The sequence below is a fragment of the Hypanus sabinus genome, unplaced genomic scaffold (assembly GCF_030144855.1).
Source record: "Hypanus sabinus isolate sHypSab1 unplaced genomic scaffold, sHypSab1.hap1 H_2, whole genome shotgun sequence".
Taxonomy (NCBI): domain Eukaryota; kingdom Metazoa; phylum Chordata; class Chondrichthyes; order Myliobatiformes; family Dasyatidae; genus Hypanus; species Hypanus sabinus.
The window spans coordinates 77,631-85,393 of NW_026779043.1; positions in this window are offsets into that span (position 1 = coordinate 77,631).

Here is a 7,763-nt window from a genome sequence, read left to right on the forward strand (position 1 = left end):
GTATCAAACAGTAACTTGTGTCTGTCCACTGGTATCACAGTAACTTGTGACTGTCCATCGGTATCACTCAGTAACTTATGTCTGTCCACTGGTATCACACAGTAACTTGTGTCTGTCCATCGGTATCACTCAGTAACTTGTGACTGTCCACTGGTATCACACAGTAAATTGTATCTGTCAACTGGTATCACACAGTAACTTCTGTCTCTCCATCGGTACCACACAGTAACTTGAGTCCGTCCACTGGTATCACAGTAACTTGTGACTGTCCACTGGTATCATTATAACTTGTGTCTGTCCACTGGTGTCACACAGTAACTTGTGCCTCTCCATTGGTATCACAGTTCCTTATGCCTGTCCATCAGTATCAAACAGTGACTTGTGTCTGTCCACTTGTATCACAGTAACTTGTGTCTGTCCACTGGTATCACAGTAACTTGTGTCTGTCCACTGCTATCACACAGAACTTGTGTCTGTCCACTGGTACCTCACAGTCATTCATGCCTATCGATTGGTATCACAGTAACTTGTGTCTGTCCACTGGTGTCAAACAGTCCACTGGTATCACAGTAACCTGTGTCTGTCCACTGGTATTCCACAGAACTTATCCCTGTCCGTTGGAATCACAGTAACTTTTGCCTGTCCATCAGTATCACACAGTATCTTGTGTCTGTCCACTGGTATCTCAGTAACTTGTGTCTGTCCACTGGTATTGCACAGAACATATCCCTGTCCATTGGTATCACAGTAACTTGTCCCTGTCCACTGGTATCAGAGTAACTTTTGCCTGTCCACTGGTATCACACAGTAACTTGTGCCTGTCATTTGGTATCACTCAGTAACTTGTGACTGTCCACTGGTATCACATTAACTTGTCTCTGTCCACCGGTATCACACAGTAACTTGTGTCTGTCTATCGGTACCACACAGTAACTTGTCTCTGTCCACCGGTATCACACAGTAACCTGTCTCTGTCCACCGGTACCACACAGTAACTTGTGTCTGTCCATCGGTATCACTCAGTAACTTGTGACTGTCCACTGGTATCACACAGTAAATTGTATCTGTCAACTGGTATCACACAGTAACTTCTGTCTCTCCATCGGTACCACACAGTAACTTGAGTCTGTCCACTGGTATCACAGTAACTTGTGACTGTCCACTGGTGTCACACAGTAACTTGTGCCTCTCCATTGGTATCACAGTTCCTTATGCCTGTCCATCAGTATCAAACAGTGACTTGTGTCTGTCCACTGGTATCACAGTAACTTGTGTCTGTCCACTGGTATCACAGTAACTTGTGTCTGTCCATTGCTATCACACAGAACTTGTGTCTGTCCACTGGTACCTCACAGTCATTCATGCCTATCGAATGGTATCACAGTAACTTGTGTCGGTCCACTGGTGTCAAACAGTCACTTGTGTCTGTCCACAGGTACCGTACAGTAACTTGTGACTGTCCACTGGTGTCACATAGTACCTTGTGCCTGTCCTTTGGTATGACAGTAAGTTTTGCCTGTCCGTCAGTATCACACAATAACTTGTGTCTGTCCACTGGTATCACAGTAACCTGTGACTGTCCACTGGTATTCCACAGAACTTATCCCTGTCCGTTGGAATCACAGTAACTTTTGCCTGTCCATCAGTATCACACAGTATCTTGTGTCTGTCCACTGGTATCACAGTAACTTGTGTCTGTCCACTGGTATTGCAGAGAACTTATCCCTGTCCATTGGTATCACAGTAACTTGTCCCTGTCCACTGGTATCAGAGTAACTTTTGCCTGTCCACTAGTATCACACAGTAACTTGTGCCTGTCATTTGGTATCACTCAGTAAATTGTGACTGTCCACTGGTATCAAATTAACTTGTGTCTGTCCATCGGTACCACACAGTAACTTGTCTCTGTCCACTGGTATCACACAGTAACTTGTGTCTGTCTATCGGTATCACACAGAACTTGTCTCTGTCCACTGGTATCACACAGAACTTGTCTCTGTCCACTGGTAACTCACAATAATTTATGTCTATCCTTTGGTATCACAGTAACTTGTGTCTGTCCACTGGTATCACAGTAACTTGTGTCTGTCCACTGGTATCAGAGTAACTTTTGCCTGTCCACTAGTATCACACAGTAACTTGTGCCTGTCATTTGGTATCACTCAGTAAATTGTGACTGTCCACTGGTATCAAATTAACTTGTGTCTGTCCATCGGTACCACACAGTAACTTGTCTCTGTCCACTGGTATCACACAGTAACTTGTGTCTGTCTATCGGTATCACACAGAACTTGTCTCTGTCCACTGGTATCACACAGAACTTGTCTCTGTCCACTGGTAACTCACAATAATTTATGTCTATCCTTTGGTATCACAGTAACTTGTGTCTGTCCACTGGTATCACAGTAACTTGTGTCTGTCCACTGGTATCACACAGATCTTGTGTCTGTCCACTGGTACCTCACAGCAATTTATGCCTATCCATTGGTATCACAGTAAATTGTGTCTGTCCACTGGTGTCATTCAGTCACTTGTGTCTGTCCACTGGTACCATACAGTAACTTGTGCCTGTCCATTGGTATGACAGTAAGTTCTGCCTGTCCATCATTATCACACAGAAACTTTTGTCTGTCCACTGGTATCACAGTAACTTGTGTCTGTCCAGTGGTATTCCACAGAACTTATCCCGGTCTGTTGGAATCACAGTAACTTTTGCCTGTCCATCAGTATCACACAGTAACTTGTGTCTGTCCACTGGTATCTCAGTAACTTGTGTCTGTCCACTGGTATTGCACAGAACATATCCCTGTCCATTGGTATCACAGTAACTTGTCCCTGTCCACTGGTATCAGAGTAACTTTTGCCTGTCCACTGGTATCACACAGTAACTTGTGCCTGTCATTTGGTATCACTCAGTAACTTGTGACTGTCCACTGGTATCACATTAACTTGTCTCTGTCCACCGGTATCACACAGTAACTTGTGTCTGTCTATCGGTACCACACAGTAACTTGTCTCTGTCCGTTAGTATCACACAGTTACCTGTGTCTGTCCACTGCTATCACAGTAACTTGTGTCTGTCCACTGCTATCAGAGGAACCTGTGTCTGTCCACTGGCATCACACAGAACTTGTCTCTGTCCACTGGTACCTCTCAGTAATTTATGTGTATCCATTGGTATCTCAGTACCTTGTATCTGTCCACTGGTGTCACACAGTTACTTGTGCCTCTCCGTTGGTATCACAGTTACTTATGCCTGTCCATCAGTATCAAACAGTAACTTGTGTCTGTCCACTGGTATCACAGTAACATGTGTCTGTTCATCAGTATCACACAGTAACTTGTGTCTGTCCACTGGTACCACAGTAACTTGTGTCTGTCAGCTTGTATTGCACAGAAATTATCCCTGTCCATTGGTATCATAGTAACTTGTGACTGTCCATTGGTATCACAGTAACTTCTGCCTGTCCATCAGTATCAAACAGTAACTTGTGTCTGTCCACTGGTATCACAGTAACTTGTGACTGTCCATTGGTATCACTCAGTAACGTATGTCTGTCCACTGGTATCACACAGTAACTTGTGTCTGTCCATCGGTATCACTCAGTAACTTGTGACTGTCCACTGGTATCACACAGTAAATTGTATCTGTCAACTGGTATCACACAGTAACTTCTGTCTCTCCATCGGTACCACACAGTAACTTGAGTCTGTCCACTGGTATCACAGTAACTTGAGTCTGTCCACTGGTATCACAGTAACTTGTGACTGTCCACTGGTATCATTATAACTTGTGTCTGTCCACTGGTGTCACACAGTAACTTGTGCCTCTCCATTGGTATCACAGTTCCTTATGCCTGTCCATCAGTATCAAACAGTGACTTGTGTCTCTCCACTGGTATCACAGTAACTTGTGTCTGTCCACTGGTATCACAGTAACTTGTGTCTGTCCACTGCTATCACACAGAATTTGTGTCTGTCCACTGGTACCTCACAGTCATTCATGCCTATCCATTGGTATCACAGTAACTTGTGTCTGTCCACTGGTGTCAAACAGTAATTTGTGTCTGTCCACTGGTACCGTACAGTAACTTGTGACTGTCCACTGCTGTCACAGAGTACCTTGTGCCTGTCCTTTGGTATGTCAGTAAGTTTTGCCTGTCCATCAGTATCACACAGTAACTTGTGTCTGCCCACTGGTATCACACAGTAACTTGTGTCTGTCTATCGGTATCACACAGAACTTGTCTCTGTCCACTGGTATCACACAGAACTTGTCTCTGTCCACTGGTAACTCACAATAATTTATGTCTATCCTTTGGTATCACAGTAACTTGTGTCTGTCCACTGGTATCACAGTAACTTGTGTCTGTCCACTGGTATCACACAGATCTTGTGTCTGTCCACTGGTACCTCACAGCAATTTATGCCTATCCATTGGTATCACAGTAAATTGTGTCTGTCCACTGGTGTCATTCAGTCACTTGTGTCTGTCCACTGGTACCATACAGTAACTTGTGCCTGTCCATTGGTATGACAGTAAGTTCTGCCTGTCCATCATTATCACACAGAAACTTTTGTCTGTCCACTGGTATCACAGTAACTTGTGTCTGTCCACTGGTATTCCACAGAACTTATCCCGGTCTGTTGGAATCACAGTAACTTTTGCCTGTCCATCAGTATCACACAGTAACTTGTGTCTGTCCACTGGTATCTCAGTAACTTGTGTCTGTCCACTGGTATCACACAGAATTTGTGTCTGTCCACTGGTACCTCACAGTCATTCATGCCTATCCATTGGTATCACAGTAACTTGTGTCTGTCCACTGGTGTCAAACAGTAATTTGTGTCTGTCCACTGGTACCGTACAGTAACTTGTGACGGTCCACTGCTGTCACAGAGTACCTTGTGCCTGTCCTTTGGTATGACAGTAAGTTTTGCCTGTCCATCAGTATCACACAGTAACTTGTGTCTGCCCACTGGTATCACACAGTAACTTGTGTCTGTCTATCGGTATCACACAGAACTTGTCTCTGTCCACTGGTATCACACAGAACTTGTCTCTGTCCACTGGTAACTCACAATAATTTATGTCTATCCTTTGGTATCACAGTAACTTGTGTCTGTCCACTGGTATCACAGTAACTTGTGTCTGTCCACTGGTATCACACAGATCTTGTGTCTGTCCACTGGTACCTCACAGCAATTTATGCCTATCCATTGGTATCACAGTAAATTGTGTCTGTCCACTGGTGTCATTCAGTCACTTGTGTCTGTCCACTGGTACCATACAGTAACTTGTGCCTGTCCATTGGTATGACAGTAAGTTCTGCCTGTCCATTATTATCACACAGAAACTTTTGTCTGTCCACTGGTATCACAGTAACTTGTGTCTGTCAGCTTGTATTGCACAGAAATTATCCCTGTCCATTGGTATCATAGTAACTTGTGACTGTCCATTGGTATCACAGTAACTTCTGCCTGTCCATCAGTATCAAACAGTAACTTGTGTCTGTCCACTGGTATCACAGTAACTTGTGACTGTCCATTGGTATCACTCAGTAACGTATGTCTGTCCACTGGTATCACACAGTAACTTGTGTCTGTCCATCGGTATCACTCAGTAACTTGTGACTGTCCACTGGTATCACACAGTAAATTGTATCTGTCAACTGGTATCACACAGTAACTTCTGTCTCTCCATCGGTACCACACAGTAACTTGAGTCTGTCCACTGGTATCACAGTAACTTGTGACTGTCCACTGGTATCATTATAACTTGTGTCTGTCCACTGGTGTCACACAGTAACTTGTGCCTCTCCATTGGTATCACAGTTCCTTATGCCTGTCCATCAGTATCAAACAGTGACTTGTGTCTCTCCACTGGTATCACAGTAACTTGTGTCTGTCCACTGGTATCACAGTAACTTGTGTCTGTCCACTGCTATCACACAGAATTTGTGTCTGTCCACTGGTACCTCACAGTCATTCATGCCTATCCATTGGTATCACAGTAACTTGTGTCTGTCCACTGGTGTCAAACAGTAATTTGTGTCTGTCCACTGGTACCGTACAGTAACTTGTGACTGTCCACTGCTGTCACAGAGTACCTTGTGCCTGTCCTTTGGTATGTCAGTAAGTTTTGCCTGTCCATCAGTATCACACAGTAACTTGTGTCTGCCCACTGGTATCACACAGTAACTTGTGTCTGTCTATCGGTATCACACAGAACTTGTCTCTGTCCACTGGTATCACACAGAACTTGTCTCTGTCCACTGGTAACTCACAATAATTTATGTCTATCCTTTGGTATCACAGTAACTTGTGTCTGTCCACTGGTATCACAGTAACTTGTGTCTGTCCACTGGTATCACACAGATCTTGTGTCTGTCCACTGGTACCTCACAGCAATTTATGCCTATCCATTGGTATCACAGTAACTTGTGTCTGTCCACTGGTATTCCACAGAACTTATCCCGGTCTGTTGGAATCACAGTAACTTTTGCCTGTCCATCAGTATCACACAGTAACTTGTGTCTGTCCACTGGTATCTCAGTAACTTGTGTCTGTCCACTGGTATCACACAGAATTTGTGTCTGTCCACTGGTACCTCACAGTCATTCATGCCTATCCATTGGTATCACAGTAACTTGTGTCTGTCCACTGGTGTCAAACAGTAATTTGTGTCTGTCCACTGGTACCGTACAGTAACTTGTGACGGTCCACTGCTGTCACAGAGTACCTTGTGCCTGTCCTTTGGTATGACAGTAAGTTTTGCCTGTCCATCAGTATCACACAGTAACTTGTGTCTGCCCACTGGTATCACACAGTAACTTGTGTCTGTCTATCGGTATCACACAGAACTTGTCTCTGTCCACTGGTATCACACAGAACTTGTCTCTGTCCACTGGTAACTCACAATAATTTATGTCTATCCTTTGGTATCACAGTAACTTGTGTCTGTCCACTGGTATCACAGTAACTTGTGTCTGTCCACTGGTATCACACAGATCTTGTGTCTGTCCACTGGTACCTCACAGCAATTTATGCCTATCCATTGGTATCACAGTAAATTGTGTCTGTCCACTGGTGTCATTCAGTCACTTGTGTCTGTCCACTGGTACCATACAGTAACTTGTGCCTGTCCATTGGTATGACAGTAAGTTCTGCCTGTCCATCATTATCACACAGAAACTTTTGTCTGTCCACTGGTATCACAGTAACTTGTGTCTGTCCACTGGTATTCCACAGAACTTATCCCGGTCTGTTGGAATCACAGTAACTTTTGCCTGTCCATCAGTATCACACAGTAACTTGTGTCTGTCCACTGGTATCTCAGTAACTTGTGTCTGTCCACTGGTATCACACAGAATTTGTGTCTGTCCACTGGTACCTCACAGTCATTCATGCCTATCCATTGGTATCACAGTAACTTGTGTCTGTCCACTGGTGTCAAACAGTAATTTGTGTCTGTCCACTGGTACCGTACAGTAACTTGTGACGGTCCACTGCTGTCACAGAGTACCTTGTGCCTGTCCTTTGGTATGACAGTAAGTTTTGCCTGTCCATCAGTATCACACAGTAACTTGTGTCTGCCCACTGGTATCACACAGTAACTTGTGTCTGTCTATCGGTATCACACAGAACTTGTCTCTGTCCACTGGTATCACACAGAACTTGTCTCTGTCCACTGGTAACTCACAATAATTTATGTCTATCCTTTGGTATCACAGTAACTTGTGTCTGTCCACTGGTATCACAGT